Below are 14471 nucleotides of genomic sequence, written 5' to 3' on the forward strand. Positions count from 1 at the left end.
GGTGCTAGGATCTCCGGTGATTTGGATCACAACGAGTACGACTGCCTCAACCCCGTTCTCTTGAACGCTTCCACTCGCGATCTACAAGGGTATGTAGATGCAATCCTCTCTCTCGTTGCTGGATGAACTCCTAGATTGATCTTGGTGAACGTAGGAAATTTTTTATTTTATGCAACGTTCCCCAACAGTGGCATCATGAGCTAGGTCTATGCGTAGTTCTCTTTGCACGAGTAGAACACAATTTGTTGTGGGCGTAGATGTTGTCAACTTTCTTGCCACTACTAGTCTTATTTTGCTTCAGCGGTATTGTGGGATGAAGCGGCCCGGACCAACCTTACACGTACGCTTACGTGAGACAGGTTCCACCGACTGACATGCACTAGTTGCATAAGGTGGCTAGCGGGTGTCTGTCTCTCCCACTTTAGTTGGAGCGGATTCGATGAAAAGGGTCCTTATGAAGGGTAAATAGAAGTTGGCAAATCACGTCGTGGCTTGTATGTAGGTAAGAAAACGTTCTTGCTAGATCACCCATAGAAGCCACGTAAAAACTTGCAACAACAATTAGAGGACGTCTAACTTATTTTTGCAGCAAGTGTTTTGTGATGTGGTATGGCCAAAAGTTGTGATGAATGATGAATGATATATATGTGATGTATGAGATCATGTTCTTGTAATAGGAATCACGACTTGCATGCCGATGAGTATGACAACCGGCATGAGCCATAGGAGTTGTCTTTATTTTTTGTACGACCTGCGTGTCATTGAGAAACGCCATGTAAATTACTTTACTTTATTGCTAAACGTGTTAGCCATAGTAGTAGAAGTAATAGTTGGTCAGCAACTTCATGGAGACACGATGATGGAGATCATGGTGTCATGCCGGTGACGAAGATGATCATGGAGCCCCGAAGATGGAGATCAAAAGAGCTATATGATATTGGCCATATCATGTCACTATTTGATTGCATGTGATGTTTATCATGTTTTTCATCTTGTTTACTTAGAACGACGGTAGTAAGTAAGATGATCCCTCATAATAATTTCAAGAAAAGTGTTCCCCCTAACTGTGCACCGTTGCGAAGGTTCGTTGTTTCGATGCACCACATGATGATCGGGTGTGATAGATCCTAACGTTCGAATACAACGGGTGTAAGCCAGATTTACACACGCAATACACTTAGGTAGACTTGACGAGCCTAGCATGTACAGACATGGCCTTGGAACACGGAAGACCGAAAGGTCGAGCATGAGTTGTATAGAAGATACGATCAACATGAAGATGTTCACCGATGTTAACTAGTCCGTCTCATGTGATGATCGGACACGGCCTAGTTGACTCGGATCATGTTTTACTTAGATGACTAGAGGGATGTCTGTCTAAGTGGGAGTTCATAAATAATTTGATTAGATGAACTTAATTATCATGAACTTAGTCTAAAATCTTTACAATATGTCTTGTAGATCAAATGGACAACGCTCATGTTCACCTGAACTTCAACGTGTTCCTAGAGAAAACCAAGCTGAAAGACGATGACAGCAACTATACGGACTGGGTCCGGAACCTGAGGATCATCCTCATAGCAGCCAAGAAAGATTATGTCCTAGAAGCCCCGCTAGGTGAAGCACCAATCCCAGAGAACCAAGACATTATGAACGCTTGGCAGTCTCGTGCTGAAGATTACTCCCTCATTCAGTGCGGCATGCTTTACAACTTAGAACCAGGGCTCCAAAAGCGTTTTGAGCAACACGGAGCATATGAGATGTTCGAGGAGCTGAAAATGGTTTTCCAAGCTCATGCCCGGGTCGAGAGATATGAAGTTTATGACAAATTCTTCAGCTGTAAGATGGAGGAAAATAATTCTGTCAGTGAGCACATACTCAAGATGTCTGGGTTGCACAACCGCTTGACTCAGCTGGGAGTCAATCTCCCGGATGATGTGGTCATTGACATAATTCTTCAGTCACTTCCACCGAGCTACAAGAGCTTTGTGATGAACTTCAATATGCAGGGGATGGAAAAGACCATTCTTGAGGTATATTCAATGCTGAAATCAGCAGAGGTAGAGATGAAAAAGGAACATCAAGTGTTGATGGTGAATAAAACCACTAAGTTCAAGAAAGGCAAGGGTAAGAAGAACTTCAAGAAGGACGGCAAGGAAGTTGCCACGCCTGGTAAGCCAGTTGCCAGGAAGAAGTCAAGCAATGGACCCAAGCCTGAGACTGAGTGCTTTTATTGCAAGGGAAGTGGTCACTGGAAGCGGAACTGCCCCAAGTACTTAGCGGACAAGAAGGCCGGCAAAACAAAAGGTACATGTGATATACATGTAATTGATGTGTACCTTACCAGTACTTGTAGTAGCTCTTGGGTATTTGATACCGGTGCGGTTGCTCATATTTGTAACTCAAAGCAGGAGCTGCGGAATAAGCGGAGACTGGCGAAGGACGAGGTGACGATGCGCGTCGGGAATGGTTCCAAGGTCGATGTGATTGCCGTTGTCACGCTACCTCTACATTTACCTACAGGATTAGTTTTAAACCTCAATAATTGTTATTTAGTACCAGCTTTGAGCATGAACATTGTATCAGGATCTCGTTTAATTCGAGATGGCTACTCATTTAAATCCGAGAATAATGGTTGTTCTATTTATATGAGAGATATGTTTTATGGTCATGCCCCACTGGTGAATTGTTTATTCTTAATGAATCTCGAGCGTAATGTGACACATATTCATAGTGTGAATACCAAAATATGTAAAGTTGATAATGATAGTCCCACATACTTGTGGCACTGCCGCCTTGGTCACATTGGTGTCAAGCGCATGAAGAAGCTCCATGCTGATGGACTTTTAGAGTCTCTAGATTATGAATCGTTTGACACATGCGAGCCATGCCTCATGGGCAAGATGACCAAGACTCCGTTCTCCGGAACAATGGAGCGAGCAACCAACTTATTGGAAATCAGACACACTGATGTGTGCGGTCCAATGAGCGTTGAGGCTCGCGGAGGATATCGTTATGTTCTCACTCTCACTGACGACTTGAGTAGATATGTGTATGTCTACTTGATGAAACACAAGTCTGAGACCTTTGAAAAGTTCAAGGAATTTCAGAATGAGGTAGAGAATCAACGTGACCGAAAGATAAAGTTCCTATGATCAAATCGTGGGGGAGAATATTTAAGTCATGAATTTAGTACGCACTTAAGGAAATGTGGAATCGTTTCACAACTCAGGCCGCCTGGAACACCTCAGCGAAATAGTGTGTCCGAACATCGTAATCGCGCTCTATTGGATATGGTGCAATCTATGATGTCACTTACTGATTTACCGCTATCATTTTGGGGATACACTCTAGAGACAGCTACATTCACTTTAAATAGGGCACCGTCTAAATCGGTTGAGATGACACCGTATGAATTATGGTTTGGGAAGAAACCTAAGCTGTCGTTTCTAAAAGTTTGGGGATGCGATGCTTATGTCAAGAAACTTCAACCTGAGAAGCTCGAACCCAAGTCAGAAAAATGCGTATTCATAGGATACCCTAAGGAAACCATAGGGTATACTTTCTACTTAACATCCGAAGGCAAGATCTCTGTTTCCAAGAATGGGTCCTTTCTGGAGAAAGAGTTTCTCTCGAAAGAAGTTAGTGGGAGGAAAGTAGAGCTTGATGAAGTACTACCTCTTGAAACGGTAAGTAGCGCAACTTAGGAAGATGTTCCTGTGGTGCCAGCACCGACAAGAGAGGAAGTTAATGATGGTGATCAAGATACTTCAGATCAAGCTCCTAGTGAACCTCAAAGGTCCACAAGGACACGTTCCGCGCCAGAGTGGTACGGCAACCCTGTCTTGGAAATCATGTTGTTAGACAATGGTGAACCTTCGAACTATGAAGAAGCAATGGCGGGCCCAGATTCCAACAAATGGCTTGAAGTCATGTAATCCGAGATAGGATCCATGTATGAAAACGAAGTATGGACTTTGACAGACTTGCCCGATGATCGGCGAGCGATAGAAAACAAATGGATCTTGAAGAAGAAGACAGACACAGATGGTAATGTCACCATATATAAAGCTCGACTTGTCGCTAAGGGTTATCGACAAGTTCAAGGGATTGACTATGATGAGACTTTTTCTCCTGTAGCGAAGCTGAAGTCCGTCCAAATCATGTTAGCAATTGCCGCATACTATGATTATGAGATATGGCAAATGGACGTCAAAACGGCTTTCCTTAATGGTCACCTTAAGGAAGAACTGTATATGATGCAGTCGGAAGGTTTTGTCGACCCTAAGAATGCTAACAAGGTATGCAAGCTCCAGCGCTCCATCTATGGGCTGGTGCAAGCATCTCGGAGTTGGAACATTCGCTTTAATGAGATGATTAAAGCGTTTGGGCAGACTTATGGAGAAGCCTGCGTTTACAAGAAAGTGAGTGGGATCTCTGTAGCATTTCTCATATTATATGTGGATGACATACTTTTGATGCGAAATGATATAGAACTTTTGGACAGCATATAGGCCTACTTGAATAACTGTTTTTCAATGAAGGACCTTGGAGAAGCTGCTTACATATTAGGCATCAAAATCTATAGAGATAGATCGAGACGCCTCATAGGTCTTTCACAAAGCACATACCTTGATAAGATATTGAAGAAGTTCAATATGGATCAGTCCAAGAAGGGGTTCTTGCCTGTGTTGCAAGGTGTGAAATTGAGCTCGGCTCAATGCCCGACCACAGCAGAAGATAAAGAAGAGATGAGTGTCATCCCCTATGCCTCAGCATAGGGTCTATAATGTATGCCATGACCTGTACCAGACCTGATATAAACCTTGCCGTAAGTTTGGTAGGAAGGTACCAAAGTAATCCCGGCAAGGAACACTGGACAGCGGTCAAGAACATCCTTAAGTACCTGAAAAGGACTAAGAACATGTTTCTCGTATATGGAGGTGACGAAGAGCTCATCGTAAAGGGTTACGTCGACGCTAGCTTCGACACAGATCTGGATGACTCCAAGTCACAAACCGGATACGTGTATATTTTGAATGGTGGGGCGGTAAGCTAGTGCAGTTGCAAGCAAAGCGTCGTGGCGGGATCTACATGTAAAGCGGAGTACATGGCAGCCTCGGAGGTAGCGCATGAAGCAATCTGGGTGAAGGAGTTCATCACCGACCTAGGAGTCATACCCAATGCGTTGGGGCCGGTCACACTCTTCTGTGACAACACTGGAGCTATTGCACTTGCCAAGGAGCCTAGGTTTCACAAGAAGTCTAGGCACATCAAGCGTCGCTTCAACTCCATCCGTGAAAATGTTCAAGATGGAGACATAGATATTTGTAAAGTACATACGGCCCTGAATGTAGCTGATCCGTTGACTAAACCTCTCCCTAGGGCAAAACATGATCAACACCAAAACGCAATGGGTATTCGATTCATCACAATGTAACTAGAATATTGACTCTAGTGCAAGTGGGAGACTGTTGGAAATATGCCCTAGAGGCAATAATAAAATGGTTATTATTATATTTCTTTGTTCATGATAATTGTCTATTATTCATGCTATAACTGTGTTATCCGGAAATCGTAATACACGTGTGAATACATAGACCACAACATGTCCCTGGTAAGCCTCTAGGTTACTAGCTCGTTGATCAACAGATAGTCATGGTTTCCTGACTATGGGCACTGGATGTCATTGATAATGGGATCACATCATTAGGAGAATGATGTGATGGACAAGACCCAATTCTAAGCATAGCTCAAAGATCGTGTAGTTCGTTTAGCTAGAGCTTTTCCAATTGTCAAGTATCATTTCCTTAGACCATGAGATTGTGCAACTCCCGGATACCGTAGGAGTGCTTTGGGTGTGCCAAACGTCACAACATAACTGGGTGACTATAAAGGTGCACTACGGGTATCTCCGAAAGTGTCTGTTGGGTTGGCACGAATCGAGACTGAGATTTGTCACTCCGTATGATGGAGAGGTATCTCTGGGCCCACTCGGTAATGCATCATCATAATGAGCTCAATGTGACCAAGTGTCTGGTCATGGGATCATGCATTACGGTATGAGTAAAGTGACTTGCCGGTAACGAGATTAAACGAGGTATTGGGATACCGACGATCTAGTCTCGGGCAAGTAACGTACCGATTGACAAAGGGAATTGTATACGGGGTTAATTGAATCCTCGACATCGTGGTTCATCCAATGAGATCATCGAGGAGTATGTGGGAGCCAACATGGGTATCCAGATCCCGCTGTTGGTTATTGACCGGAGAGGCGTCTCGGTCATGTCTGCATATCTCCCGAACCCGTAGGGTCTACACACTTAAGGTTCAGTGACGCTAGGGTGGTAGAGATATTAGTATGGAACAAACCAAAAGTTGTTCGGAATCCCGGATGAGATCCCGGACGTCACGAGGAGTTCCGGAATGGTCCGGAGGTAAAGAATTATATATGGGAAGTCGAGTTTCGGCCATCGAGAAAGTTTTGGGGGTCACCGGTATTGTACCGGGACCACCGGAAGGGTCCCGGGGGTCCACCGAGTGGGGCCACCTATCCCGGAGGGCCCCATGGGCTGAAGTGGGAGGGGAACCAGCCCTTGGTGGGCTGGTGTGCCCCCCTTGGGCCCCCTTTGCGCCTAGGGTTGGGAACCCTAGGGGAGGGGGCGCCTCCACTTGCGTTGGGGGGCAAGGCACCCCCTTGGCCGCCGCCCCCCTAGGAGATCCCATCTCCTAGGGCCGGTGCCCCCCTAGGGACCCTATATAAACTAGAGGGGAGGGAGGGCAGCCGCACCCTTGCACTTGGCGCCTCCCTTCCCCCTTGCTACACCTCTCCGTCCTGCAGACGCTTGGCGAAGCCCTGCCGGATCCCTGCTGCATCCATCACCACGCCGTCGTGCTGCTGGATCTTCATCAACCTCTCCTTCCCCCTTGCTGGATCAAGAAGGAGGAGACGTCACGCTGACCGCACGTATGTTGAACGCGGAGGTGCCGTCCGTTCGGCGCTAGGATCTTCGGTGATTTGGATCACGACGAGTACGACTCCCTCAACCCCGTTCTCTTGAACGCTTCCGCTCGCGATCTACAAGGGTATGTACACTATGGGAAACAGGAGATTTGCCATCAGTACTTTCTTTGCCGTCAGCATTTTGTCGGGGCAGACGGCAAAGAACGGGTTTGCCGTCATCAGCAGACGGCAATGAACAGGTGATGGCAAATACATACTTTGCCGTCTGCAACAAAAACCACAGACGGCAAAGAGTCTTTGCCGTCTGTAATTTTATTTACAGACGGCAAAGAGCTCACTTTGCCGTCTGTAAATATAAATGCGGACAGCAAAGAGTTTGCCGTCTATGTTTTCTGTTACAGACGGCAAAGAGCTCACTTTGCCGTCTATAGGAAAAACCGCAGACGGCAAAGAAGAAAGCACAACACGCGGATCCACCTCGCGGATCGATGACGTGGCAGCCATCCACCACCGTGCGCTGCTCCTGTGCATGATCCACCTCCACCACGCCTCTCCTCCTCTTCTCTCTCTCTCTCGTCCCCACGCCTCTTCTCTCTCCCTTATCCTCTTCTCTCTCTCTCGCGTTCACTACGCCTCTCCACCTCCACCAAGCACAACACCTTCTTCTCTCTCCATTATCATGTTCTCACTCTCCCATCCCCCACGCCTCTCCTCCTTCCCAGCCGAGATCCACCTCCACCTCCCGCCGTTCCCCAAGCCGCTGACGAGCACCAGGTCAAGCTCCGCCACCCCTACCTCCTTCTCCTTCTTCCTGCCTGTCTTCCTCCTTCTTTATGTCTCTCCCATACCTCACCCCTTGCCCTCTCCCTCTCAGGCACCCAAAGCCATGGATGGCTGCGGAGCTTCGTGCCACCGACATCAACCGCATCGCCACCCCAAGGGATCCGTGGGCGTGGCTGTGTTGAGCCGCATGTGCGCTAGATCCATCCGCCGGTGTGTGCCGCCCCAGCAGCAGGTCTGGCAATGACTCTCGGCCCAGTCATTTCACTGCTCCTACCCAAGCCAGCCTCCGCTTTCGGACCCTGTCACTGGTGCGCTGCCATGCCCATCCTCGTCGCACTGGTGCTGTCCTCGAGTATGCTTGCTGGCTGCGACCGGGACCTGTACACATTTGGTTCGGTTGCAGCGCTGCTACTTCCGGTGGATCTAGGCTGCCCAGGCTAGCAACGTGTGTGTTGCTTTCTTGATGCGTTTTAAGTGGATCTTAATTTGATGTATTTTGGCACTTGTCCGTGTGTAAATCTGATGTGCAGAACACTTAGAAGTTGCTACTCATATGTTATTCTTGCTCGTATGTATACCTGTGAAGAATGGCTAGCTTGTGAATCCGTTTTCTTTTTGTTAAAGAAATATACATTCATTCTTATTGGATCTGTATTGCAAATCTCTATAGTGACGCCATCGTCCTCTTTTGCTCTAGCCACACTGTACACTGACGTTATTTCTAAAAATAAAAAATAAAAAACATTCTTTGCCTTCTTTAGTTTAGTCTTGATGACAACAAAGAAATGTTTTGACTTACGGCAAAGACCGCATTCTTTGCCGTCTGTTAGTTATAAGGCTGGCGGTGAAGTAGATTTGGTTGACGGCAAAGTCTTTGCCGTCTTCACGATAAAAAGCTGACAGCAAAGTATTCTTTGCCGACTTATCTTTGCCGTCTGAGTTTGCCGTCTGCTTTCTGACGGCAAAATCTTTGCCGTCTGGATTTCAGTCTTTGCCGTCTGTGATCCACAGACGGCAAATTACCTGTTTCCTGTAGTGGTAGATGCAATCCTCTCTCTCGTTGCTGGATGAACTCCTAGATTGATCTTGGTGAACGTAGGAATTTTTTTATTTTATGCAACGTTTCCTAACATAAAGAACCTGAAAAGAAAAAATGAAGTTAAGAGAAAGATAGATTGGGGTCCGGATACGGTTGAGCCGTATTGTGGACTTTATCTGAGATATGCCTCCATCGTCGCCCATGGTATTTTTAGTGCATAGTAATGAGCAGGCGGTACATACGCCACCGCTTGGTTGGGGCGAAGACAGAGGCTGGATTGCTAGTCGAGCTCCTGACGAGCTGGATTATCATTATGCGGGGTAGTTCGGACTCGTTTGACGGAGTCCGATGGCTTGACTGCCGATGTGGACTTCGGCTTGATAAGGCCGACCTACACTTCCGCTGCGAGGGCTGCGGTATGTTCTTCGGTACGGAGGGAGCGATCCATGTTTCCATGAACTGTTATAACACCGCGTGGTCCAGGCATTTTGAGTTTTAGATAAGCATAATGCGGGACCGCGTTGGTGCAGGCAAACGTAGTTCGCCAGAGCAGTGCGTGATAGCCACTGCGGAAAGGGACGATGTCGAAGATTAAGTCTTTGCTTCGGAAGTTACTCGGCGAACCGAATATGATCTCCCTTTTAGGGATGTGAGTAGCGTACATCATATTCACCGTCTTGACTTCGGGGGAAATTTCTTCTGTCCCACTGTGTTTGGTGGACGGGGCTCCTCGTCATCATCCTCGCTGGGCAACCCTTTCCACGTGTGCTCGGAGTTTAATTTACCGGCCTGTTTGATGACCCAACAGCTTCTGTTGGTATTGGTAGTAGGCTTATCAGGGGTACCGTGAACCTGGCAAGGTCGATCGAGTATTCGGTCCAGGCTAGATGAATCGTCTTTGTTACTTTTGAATGGCCTCTTCCGTTGACCTAGCTTGGAGCCACTGAATCCGGAATTGACCGCCGTGTCTTCGGCATTTTCAGTGTTGCTCTGATGCTTGTTTTTATTGCATCGGGGCCTGCCATTTCTATGGTTTGCTTAGGAAGTGCCAGGATCACTGGTACCGTTGCTGCTATGGGCCAGCCAGCTATCTTTGCCTGTGCAAAAGCAGGTCATGAGTGATGTGTGGGCTGCCATGGACTTCGGCTTTTCTTGGTCGAGGTGTCGGGCAAGCCATTCGTCACGGATGCTGTGTTTGAAGGCTGCTAGAGCCTCGGCGTCCGGACAGTCGACAATTTGGTTCTTTTTGACTAGGAACGGGGTCCAGATTTTCTGGCTAATTCTCCGGGCTACTGGAATATGTGACTGACGTCATCGGGGTCCGGAGGTTGGATATAACTTCCCTTGAAGTTGTCTCTAAAGGCATCCTCCAGGTCTTCCCAGCTTCCAATAGAGTTTTCTCGGAGGTTGTTTAGCCAGTGCCGAGCTGGCTCCTTAAGTTTGAGGGGGAGGTATGCGATGGCATTTAGATCGTCACCGCGAGCCATGTGAATGTGGAGAAGGAAATCTTCAATCCATACTGCGGGATCTCTTGTGTAATCGTATGACTCGATGTTCATGGGTTTAAACCCTTCTGGGAACTGGTGCTCCATCACCTTATCGGTGAAGCATAGGGGGTGAGCGGCGCCTCTATATCGGGCCACGTCACGACGCAGTTCGGAAGGTGTCCGTATGCGGTTTTCGGCTCGGGTGAAGTTGTGTTTGTCGCGCTGGGCTTGATGCCCGTCTTCTCGCGTTGGGGCCTGCCCCCTTGATCCGTATATTGATCTAGTCTGACCGGCTCTATTATCCAGGTCCTGTCGTAGGTCGTAAGTGTATCCTGCGGCTGTTGTCTCTCTACGTTTACGGCGGGGTGGTGCAGGCGGGTGTTTGGCTTGAGTTGCTGCTCTGTCCCGGTCATGTGGTGGTTGGTCAGGTCCGTCAGTAGCGGTACGCCTAGCCGGTATAGGCTCTGGGGCCTCATCGTCCAATTGGGGCAACAGTTTGTGCTTCGGGTAACTCTTGGCTGGGCGTTCGAGGCCGTATTCCTCGGCTGCCTGGACATCAGTCTACCTATCATTGAGCAGATCCTGATCAGCTTGAAGTTGTTGCTGCTCCTTTTTTAGGCTTCTTGTCGTGGCTATTAGCCGGCGCTTAAAGCGCTCTTGTTTGAACGGTTCCTCTGGCACGATGAACTCTTTGTCGCCTAGGCTCTCATCCTCTTCGGAGATCGGTACGTTGTTACTATCCTCCAAGCCCTCGTCCTCAAGGGGGTCGTCGGGGTTTACGTGCCCCTCCTCCCAATCATCATGTTCAGATGTTGGTTTGATGGGGGCTTCTTGGTCCTCGGCGTTATCTGGAGTATTGTTTTCTCCGGTGCCGGTAATGCTGTCTTTTTCTCGGTGCGGTTTAGAGCGGCGCCGCTGATGACGACGCTTTGGTGGTTCCACAGGAGAATTATTCTCGATTGGGTCCTTCCCACCTTCGCCGTCATCCTGTTTGGGTGTGTCCACCATATACACTTCATATGTGGAAGTAGCCGTCCAGCATCCGGTAAGCTACTAGTTCTGGCTCTGCTCTTCTCCGGCATCGTCGTCCATGCCGACGATGTCCTCGGAAGCGTAATTGAGCATGTCGGTAGAGTCCTCGACATTGGCTATGAAGTGGGTGGTGGGTGGGACGTAAACTTCCCCGCTCTCAGCCCCTAGTGCGGGATGGGTATAGTTCGACAGCGATCCTTCTGTAATGATGAGAGATCACATTAAGTCTAGAGCCTCGATTAGGAGTGGGGTCTGGACTGGGAAGCGAGAATCCATGGAGCGGGGCGGTGCAGGAGTTCCCTGCCCAAGCTCATATAACACATACCTCGAGAGTTTGGAGCTAGTGCAGAGAGGTGAGTCCGGCTTGACGAGGATAGAAGGATCCAAGAGTGATTCTTGGCCGGCCGGTGAAACGCCCCCTCCGTATCTCCGGTGTTGAGTTCTATGGCTGCGAAGCGTCCGGCGGGCTCTAAACTCCCATCTTCGGACTCGGCGAGGAGTTCCGGTTGTGATGCAGGAGCTGTGGCCGAGGCCGCGAACCCTTGGAAGATCAAGTCTCACTAGATATCAGTGAAGTAGTTTAGGTTCCCGATACTGATCTGATGACCAGAGGCATAGTTGTCGATCTGCTCCAGATGGCCAATCGACTTGGCACGCAGTGCAAAGCTGCCGAATACGAAGATTTGGCCAGGGAGAAAAGTCTCCCTCAGGGCAGAATTGTTGTGGATGGTTGATGGAGCCATCGAGCGTTCTAGCGATGACATAGTGGAACTCTCAATGAAAGCACCAATGTCGGTGTCAAAACTGGCAGATCTCGGGTAGGGGGTCCCGAACAGTGCGTCTAAGGATCGAAGTTAACAAGAAGGCAGGGGACATGATGTTTACCCAGGTTCGGGCCCTCTTGTTGGATGTAATTCCCTAATTGACTTTGATGAGTATAGGGGTTACAAGAGTTGATCTACCTCAAGATCGTAATGGCTAAACCCTAGATGTCTAGCCTATATGATTGTGTTCTTGCCTATGGACTAAGACCTCCGGTTTATATAGGCACCAGAGGGATCTATTGTTATACAAAGTCGGTTACAGAGGAGGGAAGGTACATGATCCGAACGCCAAGCTTGCCATCTATGCAAAGGAGAGTCCCATCCGGACACGGGGGAGATCCTTTTATCTTTGTATCTTCACGGCCCATCAGTCCGGCCCAAGTCACATAGCCAGGACGCCCAAGGACCCCTTAGTCCAGGACCCCCTTAGCGACCAGGGTGGAGGGCGCACCCAGGGGTGTAGGGCACGCCCCCTACCTTGTGGGCCCCTCGGTGACCCTTGACCTAGATCTTCCTTCTATATATTGGCAAATATTCCCAAACCACCAGAAGCGTCCACGAAAACTCTTTTTCACCGTCGTAACCTTTTGTTCCCGTGATATCACATCCAGGGACCTTTTTCGGCACCTTGCCGAAGGGGGATTCGATCACGGAGGGCATCTACAACAATTCTATTACCCATCCGATGAAGCGTGAGTAGTCCACCACAGACCTACGGGTCCATAGCTAGTAGCTAGATGGCTTCTTCTCTTTGATTCTCAATACCATGTTCTCCTCGATGTTCTTGGAGATCTATCTGATGTAATCTTCTTTTGCGGTTTATTTGTTGAGATCCGATGAAATGTGGATTAATGGTCAGCTTATCTATGAATATTATTTGAATCTCCTATGAATTCTTATATGCATGATTTGGCATCTTTGTATTTCTCTTCGAATTATCGGTTTGGTATGGCCAACTAGATTGGTTTTTCTTGCAATGGGAGAGGTGCTTAGTTTTGGGTTCAATCTTGCGGTGTCCTCAGCCAGTGACAAAGTAGAGATAGCGAGGCTTGTATAGCATTCTTGCCATCGAGGATAAAAAGATGGGACAATCATCATATTGTTTGAGTTAATTCCTCTACATCATGTCATTTTAATTAATGCGTTACTCTGTTCTTTATGAACTTAATACTCTAGATGCAGGCAGGAGCTGGTCGATATGTGGAGTTATAGTAGTACATGCAGAATCGTTTCGGTCTACTAGACACGGATGTGATGCCTATATTGCATAATCATTGCCTTGGGTATTGTCATAACTTTGCGTTTTTCTATCAATTGCTCGATAGTAATTTGTTCACCCACCGTATTATTTGCCTTCATGAGAGAAGCCTCTAGCGAAACTTATGCCCCCGGGTCTATTTTCCATCATATTAGTTTCAGATCTTCTATTTTAAATCATATTAGTTTCTGATCTACTATTTTGCAATCTTGTGTTGTCACATCTATAAACCAAAAACCCAAAAATATTTTATCTTTTTTTTATCTATATCTATGAGATCTCACTTTTGCAAGTAACCGTGAAGGGATTGACAACCCCTTTACCGCGTTGGGTGCAAGTTGTTTGATTGTTTGTGCGGGTATTGGTGATTTGTGTGTTCTTCTCCTATTGGATTGATACCTTGGTTCTCAAACTGAGGGAAATACTCATCTCTAATTTGATGCATCACCCTTTCCTCTTTAAGGGAAGAACCAACGCATACTCAGGAAGTAGCAGGCAATGACAAGGCCATGCCGAACTGGTTCCCCCTGGCCCTCTCGGAGGCCTCTCGATGCTGGCTCCGCGACCTCCCGCACGCCTCGATCTCATCTTGGGGAGAACTCTGTGACTAGTTCGCCTCATGCTTCACGGCTTTGGCGCCCCACGCGGTCGCGTGCGTCATCAGCAGGTCACAGGCGCCTACTTCTTGCCGCCACATCAAGCAGTTTTTCCATCGGCAGGGTGCTGCTCGGCCACAGCGCGAGGCTATGCAGGGCCATGCCAGGCCTGGAACCTACATCACCTTTGATTCAAGAGATCACCCGAAGACCACGGCCGCGGCAGGTGCCCTCCCCATGTTATGCACGCCCACCATCAGCAACATCACGGTGACCAAGACCCTCATCGACGGAGGCGCCAACCTGAACGTCGTTTTGGCGGAAACCTTCGACCGGTTTCAAGTGCCATACGACTAGCTCCTTCCCACCAAGCCTTTCTTGGGGGTTGGCAAGGGCTCGGCCACCCCCTGGAGCAGATACGCCTCCCTGTCACCTTTGGCACGCGTGACAACTACCACACCGAGCTCATCGACTTTGATGTCGCCCAC

The 14471-nt window shown here is 48.1% G+C and overlaps 1 long non-coding RNA gene across 1 annotated transcript; it reads left to right on the plus strand.

Annotated features, from left to right (window-relative positions):
- The first annotated feature begins 7547 nt into the window (after positions 1-7547).
- Positions 7548-8353, plus strand: LOC119326621. The gene is made up of 2 exons (XR_005158079.1): positions 7548-7738; positions 7839-8353. It is a non-coding gene; the product is annotated as an uncharacterized LOC119326621 (long non-coding RNA).
- Positions 8354-14471: the final 6118 nt, after the last annotated feature.

Source organism: Triticum dicoccoides, chromosome 6B (genome assembly GCF_002162155.2).
Source record: "Triticum dicoccoides isolate Atlit2015 ecotype Zavitan chromosome 6B, WEW_v2.0, whole genome shotgun sequence".
In the NCBI taxonomy this organism is placed as follows: Eukaryota; Viridiplantae; Streptophyta; class Magnoliopsida; order Poales; family Poaceae; genus Triticum; species Triticum dicoccoides.